Source organism: Trachinotus anak, unplaced genomic scaffold, assembly GCF_046630095.1.
Source record: "Trachinotus anak isolate AG129_WGS33_773 ecotype Australia unplaced genomic scaffold, CSIRO_AGI_Tana_v1 ptg000023l, whole genome shotgun sequence".
Classification (NCBI taxonomy): Eukaryota; Metazoa; Chordata; class Actinopteri; order Carangiformes; family Carangidae; genus Trachinotus; species Trachinotus anak.
Genome location: NW_027273874.1, coordinates 7632803 through 7652164, shown reverse-complemented (window position 1 = coordinate 7652164; position 19362 = coordinate 7632803). Strand labels below are relative to the sequence as shown.

At 41.2% G+C, this 19362-nt stretch overlaps 1 long non-coding RNA gene across 2 annotated transcripts; it reads right to left on the bottom strand.

The window, feature by feature from the left end:
- Positions 1-687: 687 nt before the first annotated feature.
- LOC139606678 (uncharacterized) lies at positions 688-15619 on the bottom strand. Of its 2 annotated transcripts, XR_011684669.1 has the most exons (5): positions 13702-15619; positions 12892-12954; positions 12672-12790; positions 10163-10217; positions 688-6958 (listed from the first exon to the last, which is right to left on the bottom strand). It is a non-coding gene; the product is annotated as an uncharacterized lncRNA (long non-coding RNA). The 2 variants fall into 2 exon arrangements; XR_011684668.1 differs by having other exon boundaries at positions 12892-15619.
- Between the last annotated feature and the right edge of the window lie 3743 nt (positions 15620-19362).

Genomic DNA, 19362 nt, shown 5'->3' with positions numbered 1-19362 from the left:
ATAAAAAATGAAATGACTCCTCAGAAAACCACAGAGTAAATTAATGTTCAACAAGTGTTTTTTTTTCCCAACTAGTTGGAAACATATATTATTATTTTATGTTATTCAATCTCTCATAATTTTAAGATTTATAATCACTGTTATGTGATTTATTGTGCATGATGCTGTCACGATGAGCTCGCTGCACAACAGCGACACACAACCTGTCGTCCACCTCGAGATCTTAACTTCCAGCGGGGATGGAGGAGGAGGCCACGCCCTCCCTCCCCTTCGTCCTCCTCACTTTTATTCTCACAGGTTGATTTTCTTACTCAAGCCTCTAAAAGTGGTCAATTATCACCAAGTGCTCAAATAAGTCTTTTCCTCTTTGTTGACAGGAGGGCCGAGGGAGCGGAGGCCGTGACGTGCAGCAAGGATCCCACTGAACCGTGGATGTAGCAGCCATATGGCAGGTGCCCCAGTCGCCAGGCCACCAGACGCCCCAAAGAAGAAAGTGTAACAAACACCAGTGAGCGATGCAGGGAGGGCTTTGCATAACATTTAGCCCTGGGTTTCGTCTCTCAGGCTGCACACAGGCTGCCTCACTTTATTAATGGAGGTTGCTTCGGGGGCTGAAAGGAATACCTGCAAACACAACCTGCAAATCAAGGCTGAAGAACAGGAACTGACTACTTTTGTTTTTACAGCTAATATTCTCTATTCTCTGAACATTAGTCAAATTTTATTTATTTTATTCAACCTTTATTATTGTCCCATTGAGATCACGGAGCTCTTTTACAAGGGAGACCAGGCCGAGATCGCAGCAACACAGTTAAAGTACAGAACAAAACGAGATGTTAACTACATTAAAACATGCTTTTAAAAAACACTTGCACCAGAGCTTTAAATTCAGTCAAGGATTCTTTGTAGTATCAGGTATCTATAAAGGAAACTAAAACTTCTTTATGTCGTAAACCTACACTCTTTGTTTGCCTAATATTAAAAATATAGTATTTTTATATCCTTTTTGTAACCAAGAGGACTAAAATTGAATTTTGAATCAGTTTTAACCTGCACCTGGACGTTTGACCTGGAACAAGGAGCAAGACTTGCTGCTGCAAGTCACCAAATCAATAATCAATAGTAAAGACAAGAGAAAAGAAGGATGGAAAGAGGGAAGGAAAAGACAAATGGAGGAGTCGATTTTGAAAGTGTAAAGAATGAACTGGGAAGAAAAGAATGAAAAGAGACGAATGTGCTGCAGAGGAGAAATATGAAGAAAAGAGGGCAGGAGAATATTTAGTCTCCGGTGTTGGGTGACATTGCTCCGCTGGCTTTTTATAATTTTCTTTTTTTGTTTCACTTTGGGACAAAAACATGAATGAGAAAGAGCCGCGGGCTGCGTGAGTGTGTGTGTGTGTGTGTGTGTGTGTGTCTTTTCAAACTCTTGTCACACACACAAACACTTCAGCTCTTGTCCAAAGTGTTTCTGTTCACAAACATCACACACACACACACACACACTGCTGCTGTATCTCAGCCATCACTAGAGGCCATCAGGATTTATTTAGCTTTTATTTATACAAGCTTAAAGTCAAACCATCCATCTCACACACAATAGCCCCCGAGCTTTCATTACTGTGTGTGTGTGTGTGTGTGAGCAGTAGCAGATGACAATGCGTGCACGTAAGCAAGTTTGTGTTTGTGATGATATACAGTAATTCTGAGAGGACACATTCGTGTGTGTGTGTGTGTCTGTGTGTGTGTCTTTACCCATCATCCTCAGTGGTACCTCCAGCAATGATGTTGACGACGGCGTCTCAAGTTGTGTTCTTTAATAATCTAATTCAACAACGCAATTACCAAGTGTCAGGCTGCAGAGCGAGCGTGTCGGGGACGGACGGAGTGACAGCGACGCTTCGTTTCCATACAAGGAGAAGGATTTTTTTTTTTAGCTAAATTACAACTCAATGGACCAAATATTCAATAAAAATCTTCTCGTTTTACACTCACATGAGGTGAAAAATGCTTTTGTCGATATTGAAATAATACAACAGCAGATTTATGAATTTGCTGATAAAATAACGAAGGTTCCTCACAGCAAAATATCATTGGAAAAAGCAGTTTTATGAGACGATCGGGTGTGGATTGTGATTGGTTTAGAGTGTGTGTGAAATTTCCAGATAACTGCATCAGGCTACTTTGATCTTCACCAAGGCCTTCACTAGATCCAGATTATTATGTGGATCTGCACCAAATAGTGCAAACTCATAGATCTCAACACCAGAAATCTGCCTGATTTTTTACATCAAGATCCAAACATTATTTCCTTAGAAATTGACAAACAAAGCAAAAAATTAAAGGTCCCATATTTTACACTTTTTGTGTGTTTTATTTGAAGTGTTGGCTCTGAGCCTCTCCTCTGATTGGCTGACTGTTTTCTGAGTGATCCAATAAAAGTATAGCTTTTAGAGAGATTTCAGGTAAACACTCAGAGAAACCAAATCCTGCAAAGGTTGGATGGTGGGTCCAGGTGGGCGGGGCTTGGGGCATGGCTGAGCGTGGTGACATCACAAAGTTCCAGAAGTCCTGACGGCTGGTTTTAAGGCTCAGTTTCTGAATACAGGCTGTGTGCATTTCTCTGTGGACTGAGGCTTTGATACTTTCACAGTATTAATATAGAACCTAGACCTGCTTTATAATCACAGACACATGGAAATCTACCTTTAGACTGGATGTGACCTTTAAGGAAAGTGATGAAATGTTCTTGGATCTGCCCATTTCACTGGATCTGTACCAAAATTTGATGGGTTCTTCCCTGACCTGTGCAGCATCCCTCCACCAGATTTGGTACAAATCGGTTCAGTACTTTTTGCAGAATTCTGCTGAAAAACGAACAAACAAACAAACAACCATTTATATTACGATTTCTGGCTGTTGGTATAAGTGGGATTATCCACCCTCACCTCTACAGTTATAACAAATATTGTACTGCTCATCATGGATTATACCTCACGTAAATTATGTGAAGAGGCTGTGGCTGGGGTGGGTGGGGTTGTTCACAACGCTGAGGGCCTTGCGGGGGCACCGTGCTTCATGGATGCTTTATGGAGGGGAGAGAGAGGAGCTGATAATCCTCTCCACTGTGCTCAGTGTTCGCTGTGAGGTCTTACGCTAGGAGACCTTGCAGCTCCCACACCAGAGTGAGTGGGTGGAGGCTGGGGGGACGGGTGGAGGGATGCCTGCTGTGCCTTCTTGGGGGGTGCAGTCTCAGGTTTGGTTCCTGCGCTCCCAGGAACTTGCTCTCTTTCAGAAGACGATGAACCTCCTTCGTTTTCCCTGTGTTGTGGTTGAAAGGTTGTAGGTCTTACACCACGCTGCTGGTAGCTCCGCCTCTTCTGTATGAGCTGTTTCATGACTGTTGCTGATGAGGTCCACCACTCTTGTCATCAGCAAACCTGATCCTGATCCATATGAAACAATAACATAAAATAATAATATATGTTTTCAGTTTTTTTTAAACAAATCAACCTGAAAGTTTCAAACCTGAAATAAACCTTCAGACAGAAAACAGACAGACAGACATGTATGCCATAAAAATGTTCTTGGCAATATCCAGTCTGGTGTAATAAAGACCGAGCTCATTCCTGTTTCCACTTCTTTCTGTCCCCATCTCTCCCTTCTTTTTTCCCCTCCGTCCCCCTCTGTCCTCCACCTCTCCTTCCCTCTCTGCCCTTCATCCCCCCTTCTCTTTATCACTCCGCTCATAAAACCTGCTCATCCAGAAAGAACAGAGTTTAGAGGAGGATGGGGGGCTAGAGAGATATAGACAGAGAGAGGGAGGAAGAGAGAAATGAATGAGGGATAAAGACAAGGACAGAGGAGACAGAGGGAAGATGGAGGGATGAGAGACAGAGGGAGAACACGTACAGAAAGAATCAAGGGCCCAGTCACAACAATATTTAAATTTCAGCCCAGATCAGCTCATTTAGATGGACTCAGTGCTTTTAAATCACTGAGTTTAGTGGAGAATCCAACTTTGGTGAACCTTGGTGTGCAAATTAGTGCTGTTGAGTCATTTTAAACTGTCTTAACTGTGCCGACCTTTGAGGAAACTAAGAGCCAGAGAGTCCTAAATTGAGGAAGCTCTCAATTCAGCTGTGTCGCACCATTTAGTTTCAAATAACCTGCTTTGCTGGAGTATGAACTGCCCCACAAGAGAGATGCAGCAAGGTCTGCAGCCAGTCACACGACAGGGGATGCCACAGCTGCTAGTTTATTAGGTACACCTAGCTAAAACTAATGCAGTCCAATTCAACAGTCCTGCAATAAATCCTACCACCATGACAGTTATAATGTTCGGTTTTCGTTTAACCTGATGCACCAGATGGTTTGTTACACGGAACCATCTGGGAAGGCTTCGGTGGAAAGTGTTTGGAAAAGGGCGGGCGCTTTCAAAAAATACAGGTGATTGGATAAACCATCTGTCCGTCTAATCAAACTCTCACCAAAGTCAGTCGGAAGAAGAGTGAAAAGCTTTCCATCACAAAAAGTCTCCAGTGATGTTCTTTGCTCTTCTTTCAATGAAGAAATTCTCTCCAGTTCTGATGCAACTGATGCTATGGTGGCATCCTTGCTAACCTCTTGAGAAGCCGCCATCGTTGTTGATGGACAGTCACATCTAAGACACCACTGTAGCTGCCAGTGGTTCCTCCCTCATAGGATGCTGATTGGTCCAAACCACTGTGGTTGGAGTCTGGCAACATGGATTCTTGCTTGTGAGAAATTCAGCATCTTCGCAAGGTTCGTTTTTGTTGAATTTGTTTTAGAGAGATGTTGATTAAACTTTATGGTCATTTACTGTTAAACTGTGCTGGATTATACTGCCCGGTGTTTATAGGTGTTTTTCGTTTACCCCGTTTACATTAATGAGGCATGAGTGGGTCACTGAGTGGGCCTAGTGTCTAAAGTGAATATTTCTTGTTGGGAAATCAACAAACAGCTGTAAACAAAATGACCACAAAGAGACACAAAATGACTTTGGAGAGATGTAAAATGACTACAAGGTATATAAATGAGATATATGATGTAAATAAGTCAGGAACTTTAGCCAGACCAGTTGTTTCCACTGTTTAATGTTTAAGCTAAGTGAAGCTAAAGATGTCCCGACTCCACCCACATAGACGAGACTTATACCAGACTGTGTACTTCTGAAGATGTCCTAAATTAGCAAGCCTGCTGGCTTATTGGGCTAGTCTGGCAGGTTAGTGCTGTGTTATTGGTTAGCCTGCTGTTGGTTAGTTCAGTTACCATTATGCTAAAGGTTTGGAGCCCGAGTGGTCGGGTCATAATTAGCCTCAATTACCTTAAAGACAGGAAACAGAGGAAACAACAGACTCGGCTAAATCTCCTGACTTATTTACACCATGTATCTCAGTTATATACCTTGTATATTTGTAACTTTTCTGTCTCTTTGTGGTCATTTTGGCTACTGTTGACTTTCCAACAAGAAATGTTCATTTTAGACACAAGGCCCCGGGGCCTGTTCCTGGTAAACCCACTCAGTAATCCATCCATGCCTCAAACATCTACACAAACAACACTGCTGCGTGGTTTGTGGTTATTTTGTGTCTCTCTCAGTCTGGGTGTCTCTCTCCCGTGCAGGAGGTGGGGGGAGCCTTTTACATGTCTGTGCCCCGGGGCCCATTGTCTCATAATCCATCCATGGTTGCCAGCTAGCCCCGCAAGTGGATACTGTGTAAACCAAAACACCTCAATGAAAAGTTTGCACAAATGATTTTTGCTGTGGTACTATTTGATCTGACTGAGGAGGAAGAGGGAGGCAGAAAGAGACATAAAAAGAGAGATTAAGAGAGAAAGAGAGAGAGAGAGCAGGTCTCAAGGTGACTAGTCATTGTCCTAATTCCTCTTTTAAAACAGCAAAAGAGGCCAAAAACACCACTCTCTCTCCGTTTCTCTCATTCTCTGCTAATGTCTCTCGTTCAGCACCTCTTCCTCTGCTCCCTCTGTTCCTGCCATCTTCACTAAAACAGGTTAAAAACATCCCTCCCTTTCTCTCTTTTTTATATTTAACTCGTTCTCTTTTAGCATTTACATCCCTTCATCCTGACGCTACCCGCTCTCTCTCTGTTCCTGTCGTCTTTGCCAGCAGCGATGTCTTCAAACTCTGATTGATGATGGTTGCCGTCGGTTACCGTTGTGTCCTGCTTTCTGTTTTTACCAAAATACTCTTTCTTTCTCTCTTCCCTCTCTTTTCACCTCTCTCTCCTCTCAAAACTTTTTCAACCTTTTTTTTTTTTAAACTGCTGATATGAAAGTCGACTCCCCCGCTGGGTCATGTATGTGTGTGTGTTCAAAGTAATGCAAGGACTTTCCCTTATATCCATAACAAATACTCTACTCATGACAAATAAATATTTATTGTGTATTTGGGCAACTTTATGCTTCAGCACATTCAATTTGAAATAAAATAATAGACATAAATTAAAACACTGAAGTGTCAAGTCTCAGCTTTAGTGGTTTTCATCAACGTAGAAAGAGCTGTGTGGGCCCTTTAAACACATAGGGCCCAAAATGCAAAGGTTCAAAAGTAATCGGACACTTAACAACTTAATGTTTCCTCAACACTGTGGTTGTTAAACCTCAAACACAGACAGGTCAGACTACATGTCTCAAACACATAAACGTGCAGACAGAAAAATCAACCTTTATCAAAATGATGCAAACAGTGGAGAAAGCTTATGACTCAAAGCCACCGCCTCACCTGTCAAACGTGGTGGTGGTTCTGTTATGGCGCGGGCATGTACTGCTGCCAGCGGAGCTGACACACTGGCATTTCTTGATGATTTCACTGCTGACAGAGTGAATGCAGAGGTCCACAGGAGCCGTCTGCGCTCAGATTCAGCCAAATGCATCAACACTCACTGGATGACATTTCATCTTTCAGCAGGACAACAATCTGAAACGTACCAAAGCAACCTTTTAAGACCTGATCTCTGACCTGGCCTCACCTGGACCAGACTAAAGGCAGAGACAACACACAACAAGCAATAGGTGGAGGGGTGAAACCTGGCAGACCGTCACCAGGGAAGATTTCTGACCCACAGATTGATGTCTGTGGGTCAGAAACCTCTGGTGGTCAATGACTGCAAAGGATTTTCCATTGACTTTGTGTGTATCTGGCTAATTACTTTAGAACCACTAAACTTTGTTGTTTTAAGGCCATCCTGCCTCCTGCCTGTGGCTTAAAATGTTATTGGTGGGATGGAGACATTGCTCGCTTCTGATTGGCTAGCTCCTGCTCACCTGATATGAATGTTTCAATCTGTATTAATTTACAAAAACGTTTTTGATTTAATTAATAAATAATAAAATCTACCTCTCTTTTTTTACCTCTTTCATGTTTCCATTTTCATGTCTTTTTCTTCCCTCTCCCTTTTTCTTTTTCTATCTTTCTTTCTCTCTTTCTTTCTTTCCAGATAGATAGATAGATAGCGTGGTTGGTTCATTAATGAAGAGCTTTATTGAATGTGTTTTTTAATGTTTATTTCATTATTAACATATAATCAGTGCCATCAATCACTGTGACAGCCACCTATTGTCAGCCTGGCTGTCACACCGCACTGCTGTGTGTGTGTGTGTGTGTGTGTGAGAGAGAGAGAGAGAGGGATGGTGAGTCTGTATTTGACGCAATTTTAACAAGGTGTGTAAAATCAATAGTCCTCGTCTTAAGGCAAAGGACAGAGGAGGCAGTGCAAGGAGACGAGGGAAGGGAGGATGACAGGAAGGAAGGAAGCAAGAAAGAAAGACAGAAAGATTTAAGAACGAAAGGACAAGGGAAGGACAAAAGAAGACATGATGGAAGGCAAAGACGGAAAAACAAATCAATATTATTTATATTAAGCTTCACCACTCTGAATGCAAACTGCAGTCACAGAGGTCAAAGATCACAACAGGGATTTAACTTCCACGCTAACAGATACGGGTTTAAAGTTTTCAGGCTGGATGGCACAATACAAAACAGAAAAGTAACTTCACCCCTAAAAAAATCATTGGCATAGACCCCATACAATAAAAATACAATATGTATCATCGCCCCAAATTATCCTACACCAACCCACTGTTAACCTGTCCAGCAGCACTTCTTGGTGCTCCTGAGGGCCACCCAAACTGGCAACCCTGCAGTGTCACATATACTGCTATATTATATATGATTGGGGTGGCTGTTTTGCATAGTTTAAGAATTATGTGCACATCTTTACGTTAGCATTTACACCTCCACCATCCCTGTCAAAGCTTCACAGCAAATATACAGTCAGCCTTTAACTGTACTGATCTGTGCTTCAGGTAAAAATAAATGTACTGCGTGTTGCTGGTTCAAATCCCAGCTGGGGAAACGCTTCACGACCTCCGAAACGAGTATTTGATGGGAAAAATGCTTTAAGAAACTACTAGTGAAATGTCTTTGAGTGAGCTGGTCAATCGTGAACTGGTTAAGAAGTGAACATTAAACAAAAAAAATAAATCTGAGTGAAAAACACCTTCAATCGAATAAATCAAAACCAAAGCTGATTGTTGTTGGGGGGGTGGGGGTGTTCAGGGGTCCCCAGGTGGAGCTGCAGTTTTCATTCCCTCAAAAAAAATATAAATAAATAAATAAATAAAAATCAACGGGGACAGGGGGAAATGGCAGAGGAAGAATGAAAGCATTTGGACGAGGGCTCAGTTTTAGATTTGACTCGGGAAACTTTATTGATCCGAGTGCCAAACGGAATTACGGAAACGAACCCAGAGCTTTGAGGAGAAGTTTCACTGTCGTTATCGTAAGCCCCTATAATCCATCATATCTGGGAATCAAATTAACATATATTTACACGAACACACACACACACACACACACACACACTGAAATGCAAGCTCTCACATAATTTCTCTGTCTCTCTCTCACACACACACACACACTCACGCCGAGGCCAAATCATTAGTTGTAGGTTAATTAGCGTTATAATTAATAACCCAGCAGACGTGTGTGTGTGTGTGTGTGCATGTATGTGTGTGTGCATGTGGGGTGGGTGTATATGTGTAACGAGGGGTCGGGAGTTAAATCATATTAATTTCAACATTGATTAAGCAATAAAAAAGACTTTTAACTAGCGGGGGTGTATATCACTTCACCACACAGGCATCACAATTTAAATCTATGTATTAATTAAAATGCATGTGTGTGTGTGTGTATGTGTGTGTTGCCGAGCTTGACGCTTGGGTTTCTAGAGCGAGAAAGGGATCAACACTCTTTAACAGAGATAAAGAGAGAGAGGGAGAGATTTGAAGGGGAGTGATAGCAAAACATGGATGTAATTCAGAGAAAAGGAGCAGAAACAGAGAAGAAGAAGAAGAAGAAGGAGAAGAAGAAGAAGAGGGGAGTGGGACTGAGGGGATGTGTGAGAGGTATAGATAAAATGTAAAAGAAAGAGGGGGGGGGTAAGGAGGGGGAGGAGGGGGGGAGAGACTGACTGCTGCGTGATTGGATAAGCGCCAGTGACTCTTTGAAATTGCGATCGCCTCAGATATGCATTTCAACGTATAGCTTAACTTTTCTCATATAGATAACAGCTTCGTTAGCCGAAAAACTTTGCCAAGTACCAACTTGAAAGCCGTCGCGCGAGGCGTTTCCGCTTTAATTTCCAAGTCAGGCTTTGGTGATTGATCTGCTTTAAAAGGGGTGAGGTGGGGAGGTTTAAGCCATTGAATGTAAAAGATGCGAGAAGGAGTGGTGTTTTTATGGCTACAGAACTTGGACGGGTTCACGTGGCAACGACTCTGAGGCGCAGGGGTTTCTTAGAGTACCGGTTGGGACGCAACAAAGGTGGAGAATAATTGAGTCCTAACAGCATTGTTGAAGTGCTGTGGTGAGTTATTGGCTGTGTTACGCTGCCAAGGCTCTCCCAAGACCCTGCAAGGCCTCACTGAAGGTAAGCTCAATAAAACACACCGGGCTGGAAGGTTAAACCTGCAGCAGGTGAGATTTTAAGGTTGAAATAAGCCCGTCTTATCAGCTGCGATCACAAAGTAAGTCTAAAGGAAAAAAAAAAAGCAGCATCTCATCTCGCCCAAGAGGACGTCTTAGATTTTTAAAAAACAGATTCAGACGACTGTTCTTTACCTTTTATTAAACCAGGAATGTCCCATTGAGATACAACAGCACCTCTTCCACAGTGCTGGTCAATAAAAAAATGAAGGAAAAGCACGTAAGATGAATTTCAGAAAGACATGAAATAATGCAAATACACAGAATGTATGAAAGCAGAACAGAAATTAAAGAAAAATGAACAGTATAGTGACGCTTTCTGCTGCAAGACCTTCACCCATAACCTTTAACCTCAACTTTAAGGCTGTTTTGCGGCTTTGGTTAAGATCCATCTTTACATTCCCACTGTATTTTACAAACATGGTCATTGTGGAGGTTTAAAAAGCTACAGGAACGTTAACCAATGACTTTTTTCGTGTAGTTTGGTCGGCTAGTTAAAGAACCACTGTGTAGGATTTTGGGGGATCTAGTGGCAGAAATGGAAAATAATAAATCATGTTTTCATTAGTGTATTATCACCTAAAACTAAAAATCGTTGTTTTATCATGAGACCTCTATAACTACACAAACTGTGTACCAATTCAGGGGCCACATCCTTTAGAGGACTATCATCATCATCCCATCCCGACATCTTCTTCAAATGCTGCACAGAAATGTGTCCTTGGCATCGACGGCTTTAACGGGTGGATCCTTCATCACCCAACCTATCCCAAGATTCACTGTGCATGAGTAATAAAAATATTATGGCTGCGAACAACACCGACAGAAAGCCCCAGAATCACACTTTTAAATCTAAGTGTTGGGTTTCAGCTCAGTTCAACAGCTAACGTTAACGTAAGAGCGGCTGCTTTTTTTGTGAAGGCCTGACCGACTCACTTCACCATTAGATGTCACTAAATCCTACACACTGGTCCTTTAAGTAAGGAGAGTAAGAAGTAACGCTGATACTATGAAGGGTTTTCTTTACATGAGTGGCTGAAAATGATGCACTGAACCCCTTTGTGATTTAAAAAAAAAAGTACTTTAACCACTGTTTCCTCACTGTATGGCTCTGTGACATATACCCACTTCTGCAAGACAGCAGACGCTGTCCTAATTGTAATGTGACAATACATCTGCTTGACTAATCACGATTCACGGCACTGCCAGCAACCCCTGAAAGCACCTGGAACTTGCAATTAGTCTCACCTCCTGAGCAGTGCCAAAATGTAGTTCCAGGAACCTGTGACAGTAGCTACACATTACATTTTGTAAAGATCCTGCAGTGGAAAAAGGGCGATTAGGTCTCCCTCAAGAAATAACACATGTGCTCTAAGGAAGGACTTCAAAAGTCTTTCCTTAGAGCAATAAAATGATTCTTTGCTGCACAAAATGTGCTGCAAAAATCTATAGTTGTACTCACAATCATACTCTCAGGATTTAAGCACAAATATAAAGTTACATTTTTTGATTGTGTATCTTCACAGGTGTTTCAGACAGTTTTCTGTCGTCCATCTCACGTCTGATGGAATAGATTCACTCCTACCTATACAGTGACTGTGTATTGGGTTTAGAGCGTTGCCAAAACGCAGGTGAGCCACACTCAGTGCTGCACCTGAAGCCTTTGACACTGTCAGAGGACTGAAGCTGCTCTGCTGATGTGCATGCAGCCTGAGTGGATACTGTGTATTGTACACTGTCCTACTATGTAGACACTAGGAGTACTTGCAGTGTAGATGCAGTGCAGTTATTTTGCAGTGAACGCTGTAAATCACAGGACTGTCCTACTGAAGTGATTCAAATAAATTCGAACAACACGCTTGCAAACGAATTGCATGTTGGAATTATTTTCAAACTTGTGACAGCTGTAGTAAAAAATAAACACAGGAGGACAGATTTGAAATAAGGTCACACACGTACCCAACAGACACACAAAAACACACCTAACAACACTGTTGTGTACACACAGCAGCGGCAAAACAGGAGCTAATATACACAACATCACTGCACATGATTTCAGGCAAAAACAGACACAAACTCAGGTTTAAACACACACAAGCACTGACTACTTCACACACACACACACACACACACAGTCTCCGCAGGGTGTTGGAGGGAGAACTGATGAGAAGATCAATCATCAGCTGTCAACAGTGGCTAATAGAGTATGAGAACAACATATTAACTATACTGGTTAGATTAACACTCACTCTCTCACACACACACACACACACACACAGTCTCCCTCTCTCTTCCACACACACACACACACACACACACACAGTCTCCCTCTCTCTTCCACACACACACACACACACACACATATACACACAGTCTCTCTCTCTCTCTCTCTCTCACACACACACACACACATAAATGGATTGCTTTAAAACATGAACACCAATACAATGTTAGCTATTGATCGGATTCACGGCTGATTAGTTTAACAGCCAAAAATGATGCGATAAACACACATTTTACTGCAACAAACACTTTGATCAGACAACATGCAAACTAACACACATTTACACACATGGACACAAAGACAGAGGTGCAAAGATAAACATAAAAATGCACTGACGCAAGTAAAATCTACAAATCAAACCTGTTTGAACCACCACAGTGATTTTCTCCCTCCGTTGTCCTGGCTGTGTGTCTTTGGTGGTAAACAGATTGATCGCCATGGAGAGAATCTGGCACAGCAGCAGTGTTTCCTCCTGAAACCTGCCAGAGAGAAGGAGAAACATGTGATTTTAGAGGGGTATTCTCTCTCAAACACATACACACTCTCGTTCGCTGGGGTTGACTGAAAGCTGGAATTTCACCTGGGCGTCAACAGAAGAATGTGAAGTCTTTTCATGGAGCCCCAACGCTCCGACTGGTCTGAGCTGAACAAAGGCAACAGAGAAGGAGATTAAATGAATAATAATTAATCACGTTAAAGTCAGTCCAGGATTGTAAGTTAATGAAAACATGCTGCGAGTAGGCAACAAATCCTCCAAATTAAAAACTAAACTGGGCTAAAACTATTTAAAATGGTACATATGAATGTTTTCTGAAGCTAACGTTAATTGTTTTTGTACGATACATTCATCACTTGTTGGCCAAGAGTTAGATGAGAAGATTGATACCACTCGAATCTGTTAAATACGAAGCTATAGCTAGCAGCTGGTTAGCTTAGCTTAGCACAAAGACTGGAAACAGGGAAACAGCTAGTCTGGCTCTGTTTTAAGGACACAAACCTAAAGCTCATTAATCTTATTTTTTAATTCTGTACAAAAACTATTAGTTTAAAAATGAGAACCTGCAACTGCAACCTGAGATTTACTGGCGCAAACGATTAGTGCTGCTGTTTTTCTGGAGTGAGCGTCATGTAAGCTAGCCTCAATCATTCTTTAACATTAAATCTTTAAAAACAACTCAAAATATAATGTTTGACTATTTAAAGAAGGGTCAGTAATTTTCTGAAACAGCTGGACACTAGTTTTAATCAAACAAAGGGAAATAGAGCATTAATTAGGGACTATTTTCAGTGGCGGATTAATCCACATTTGCTGCTCTGGTGAATATTTGGGGCAGTGGGATGGTTTATGTAAGATTTAGTCAAAATGTACTACAGTGTACATGAGGCTCACTGATGTGTTCGTGATGGTTTCTGGACAATATTGGAGCTCTGCAGCTCAGAAGAATGAGATATATGAGCCTGGAAGTAGCATCTAGTGGCTGTTAGTGGTACTGCATCTTCAGGCGATTCCACGCTGGCTTCAGCTCGTTGTCGTAACAGCAACTATAACAGAAAAAAACTGCAAAAACACACAAAAATGTAGTTTTTTTATTGTAGTGTCAGTTTTAAGAACATTAATAGTATTTTTAGCACATATGCAAACACTCATCAGTCAGTGTAAGGTTAGTGCGTCGCAGCATTAATGGAAAAATCACATTAAACTGAAAATACTATTGACTCTCAAACAGGAAACTACAGCAGCACTCTTTTCTTTGACCTCCTTCATGATCCATTACAGCAGTGAGTGTGTGTGTGTTTGCATATGTGTGTGTGTGTGTGCGTGCATGTGTGTGTGCATGTGCTGACCTTTCCCCAGTGTTAGCCAGTCTAAGCCATCACAGGAGGTATTAATGGACTAATCACATTAAACAGAGAATCATTAATCATCTCCCCTCAGCGCTGTCACTGCCACGCAACGCCTAATCAACTCTATTGTTTACACACACACACACACACACACGGGCTGGCATGGGCCTGGCACTAACAGTGATGCTCACGCACATATATACACTGCGGGAGTGTGTGCAGCTGTGCATACAGGACATACAAAGACATACACAAAAAAAGCAGCAAAATTCTTCAAACTAAATCTTACTATTCCTCTCTCATCACGTTTTTATTTTTACCTCTCCCTGATCTTTCTTCTTCACCTGTCTTTCTGTTTTCCACAGTTTTATTTTTGTCTCATCTTTTATATCTTCTGTCCATCTCTTCTTTCTAACCCCCTCTGCTCTCATCCATCACCCCCTCCTCTCTCTCACTCTCCATCTTTCATCCTCTTCACTCTGTACACTGTTTTGCTGATTCAGCAGCGGCGTCATTAAGATGCCTGGTAAAAGGCAAGACACACACACACACACACACACACACACTTAGCATCTTTAATAACCACACACACAGCTGAAAGTGACACGATGCTGAACGAAGCTAAACGCCTAAAAGTTTGTCTCAATTCTGATTTGAAAATGTCGTCCTGATGTTGATTTTAATCAAATTTCCTCCTGTGTCATTGATTGGTTGTCATATTACTGTGAGTTTCCTGTGTTTTTGTAAATAAATTAACAAAAATATTTTATTAAGGCTCTTGATTGGATTATGTTAACCTGCTTGTTCTTATAGTGCTGTAAATCCACCTTTTCTTTATGCTGTTCTGGTTAAAAGATGTTGGAACTTTATTTATGTGAATAGTGTTTACAAGATGTGTCCACAGGAACATGTGTTGATGACTTCATTAGTAAAGAATTGATTAGAATTGCCATTTAAAACAATTGTATGACAGAATTTACTTTTATCAGTTTGTTAGTGTCAAACAAACCTGGCGACTTCCATCTCTGTTTCTTGGAGCATTTCAACATGAGATATATGCATGTATGGCTTGAGTTTTGCTCTAACGTGTCAGTATGTTAATTAAAGGTCCCTTTTCCTGTGTTTTATTTGAACTTCTGATAGCAAAAAGAAGATATACTTATGGTTTTAAACACCAAAAATCTCTCTGGAGCTCTATAGGCATCTTGTGTAGGTCTCTTCTGATTGGCTGACTGTTTTCTGAGTGTCCACATAAAAACAATGTGACAGTGTGAAAGAGGTGAAGTCTTGCTGTAAATTGCCATATTTCTTGTACTGATATGAAAAACCTTCAAGGAGTTCTTTGTAAAATGTACTATTGCTACATAGCTAACATTAGCATTAGCAGCTCTTTACTTACTAGTCTGGAAGAAACATTGTGAGTTCAGCATCAAACTTCATTCCTTTACACACGAAGAGCTGTCTCCAGAGGAGGAAAGCAACCCTTCTGTTTTTGCTTTAACTTCTATCACTCTTCTGGTACTAATGTTAGCATGCTAACTAGCTTCCCCCGACCCGTTCAGCCCTTCTCATCACTTTCCAATACCGAGTCACTGTAGCTTCCAGTCTTAACCCTAACCCTGCTCCGAGGATGTACTATAACCTCTTGAGTGGTAAATACAATAATGGCTAAAACTGTAGGTGAGACAGGTAAGTGAACAGCTAAGGTAAGTCAATGCTAAAACTGGCCATGTAGCATTAGCAAAACTTACAAATAGCTCCTTTAAGTTCACTGCTACAGCTTCAGTGTCCACAGAAGATAACGTCAGCTGGACAGATATGTTTCTCGCTACTGATTGATTAGTGCAAATAAAAGAAAAACTACTTCTCTGAAAAAGAAAATGACAAATGTGAACATGGTGAACTCAAAATTTAAGAACAATCAATATGATTCTCAGGTCAGAGTTCAACCATTTTAACACCAAACACAATGTGTTGCAACAAATATCAAACTTCAGCTTTATGTTCACAAAGCAGAGGCCACTTAAGACTCTGCTACTCAGGAATGGTTTTATGTGTTTACCTTAATTAACACAAGGCCACTAAATTAACTTGTTAATGATTTACTGACACCAAAAATGCCACAGAGCAGAGTTTTAAAACCCGAAGCTGCGTCTAGAGGTGGGAGGATGAGCCCAGATGTGATGGATGATGAATGTAAAACAGACAAACACACAATTTCAAGCTGAAATTTTCCTGAAAGAAAGTAGGAATGTTTGTTCTCTAAAGATCTGCCAGTTAACACAGCTCAGATATTCCATCTCGTCTTACTGCGCTCGTCCAAAGTAACCGTCAAAGTCCTGGAAAGTGTGTGTATGTGTGTGTGTCAATGATTAGATATGGATAGAGGGAGGAACGGAAGGAAAGAAAAGGGAATTACTTCGCTTGAAATGCCAGTTGGTTGCACCTGCTGACACAAATACAAGTACATTAGAAAGGAGAGAAGAAGAGAGGAAAGGAGGGAAGGAAGAAAAGAGGGAAGGTGGTAGGAAGGAAACAGGTAGATAAAAAGATAAAAGGAGCAAGAGAGGAAGTTTTACAGGACAGAAAAGTGATTTGGAAAAAATATACATGGAAGGAAAGAAAGGAAGAAAAGAAAGACTGAAGAAGTGAAAAAATATAAGGTCCAGGAAAATGGAATGGGAGGAGAAAGAGAAAGAAGTGTAAAAGCTGAGAATGAACACATCAGAGAAAAAAGACGAGTGCATTAAGAGCGGCGCTGTCTTTTAGCCAACGTCTAATTTGTGAGATGAGAGAGAGACAGAGAGCTAACCAAGTGGAAAACACCATCTAGAAAACTATGATTAAACCCTTCCACTGTAATAATGAGATCTACTCCAATCCCTTTAACACCACCCTTCACACACACACACACACACACACACACACACACACACACACACACACTTAAAAGTGTCAATCCGGGATTTTTTTTTTTTAACCGTATAAATTCGAGGTCAAGTCAAATCATTTTAAAGAAGGTAATTTAAGTATGAGTGTTACTGTGTTTTAATCACTTTATGGACTGTTGAAGTCTGTGTGTGTGTGTGCGTGTGTGTGTGTGTGTGTTACTGAAAACCAGACCTAAGTATAAAACTCATCCTAATTCAAGTTATTCTGTCCTTCTTTCTTTCTATATGTTTTCATATTTATTTATTTATTTAATTTTGTCTTAATTTATTTCTTCTATCTTTGCTATTATTTTTCAGAATAATAATGAATTTCTTTATGTTTCTGTAGAGCAGAGAGTAAAGATACTGTAGCTGTTTTACACACACTGCAACACTGAAGGTACCCACAATATAATGTGAACAAACTCAGTGTACCGTCCGATTGAAGAGGTCATAGTTCGGAGAATTCGCATGACGTTTTTGTCCTGCCTCCTCCACGCTGCACCCCGGGGGTCAGACCGAGGTCGATGCTTGCAGCTGATCTACAAACAGTCGTCACATTTTTAAGTTTCCTTCCCCTGAGTTTCACCTGACTGCTGCACAAATCCCTACAGGAATATTTTGACATTTTGGGAAACACATTTATTCACTTCACCAAGAGTTAGATAAGCAGATCAATACCACTCTCATGTCTCTGCATTTACTATGCAGCTAATATCTGGATGTGGTTATCTTAGCTTAGCATAAAGACTGCAAATCATTCTCAGCAAAAAAAAAATTGGTGGATTTCCCAAAATGTCAAAATATTCCTTTAAGGCATTTGAAAATGTTTCTTGACCATGTGAACTCCTTCTTTCCCCCTTAAAAACATTTGGCCTTAGTAAGAAAACATCATCTGTATCTGCTTTACACTGGGTGTAATAATAAAACCTAAAACACAGTGTTTTTATTACATCGAACTGAAACATTCCTGATCTCTTGTGCATCTTTTTAATATGTATTTATCCCAAATTTAGTCTTAAATACCTGGTCACTTTAGAAACTTTAGAAAAAGATGCTTTTCCACACAGCATGAAATCTTCCAGATGGAATCACATTTTGATCTGACAAAGATTAAAAGTTTAAAATGGGGAATTAAACCTGAAGAAAAGGACAGATGTGGTTCATCACTGACTATGCATTTATCTTCGCTGAAGTCGTCCTCAGGTCAGTTTTCAGCTGTTTCACCACTATTTAAACTTTCTAACATACCAACAAGTGACAACAAGCTTCACATCTGACATTGTTCTGCACGTCTAAGGCAAACGTTTTGGAGAAGTCCCATTTTCTCAGTGTGAAATCGTCTGTTTGATTCCTCTAACTGGCTTATGACTCGTGCACAGATTAGTCCTTGGTGTCTTCTCTTGATATAGCAATTTATGTACTGACAAAAGAGAATAATCTCAGCAGCAATATGCGAATTAAATCAAGTGTTATGCAGCTGTAATTAGGGAATTTTTTTTTTAATCTTCATGTACTGTCATGAATGCAGGTCTATTTTCTCGGTGTGAAATAGGCTGCTCTAAACTCCTAACTGGCTTATAACTGCTCTCCGCCGTTTCAAAGGCAAATCCTGTTTTCTGCTCTCGAAATGAATGAAAAAGATTCAGCCTCTTAAATTAATGTAATTTTCTGTCCTTTCTGCTGCTGGCTCTAAATGATTCTGTCCTCCCCACATTACTGAAATCTGTTGCAGGTTTACCATCACTTGAAAAAGACGGAGTAAGACTAAAAATGGCCGATAGAACTTGTGGAAGTTTTGACATAGTTCCTACAGCTCTGCAAATGAAGTTGTGAAACTTAAAATACAATATTGTTGACGTTTGGAAGAGATGGGAGCAAGCAGTGGAGAGGAAGATCTCGTGGCTTGACCTCTGGAGGTCAGAGCCACATCGCATCAGGTCCTCCCCAGCCCGTCCAACCTGCACTGCTGGGGCTTGGTCGAAACACCGGTGTGCTCCCTTTGCCCAGGTGCTTTCCAGAGTCTCAGGGGGACGGCTGCACAACCAGGTGCTGAAGACCATCGCAGAGATCATCTGCAGTGCCCCCACCAGCTGCCAGAGGTCAAAACCCTCAGTGTGAGCCGTCAGCTTCATCACAGCCAGGGAGAGGCCAAGAGCAACTCAAGTTCACTCAAGACCACTCTCAGACCTGGCATTGTTCTGGTATCAGAAGCGTGCCGAGGGAGGAACGTATGGAGGAGGCGTTCGAGTTCGAGAGGCAGACACACGAGTGAC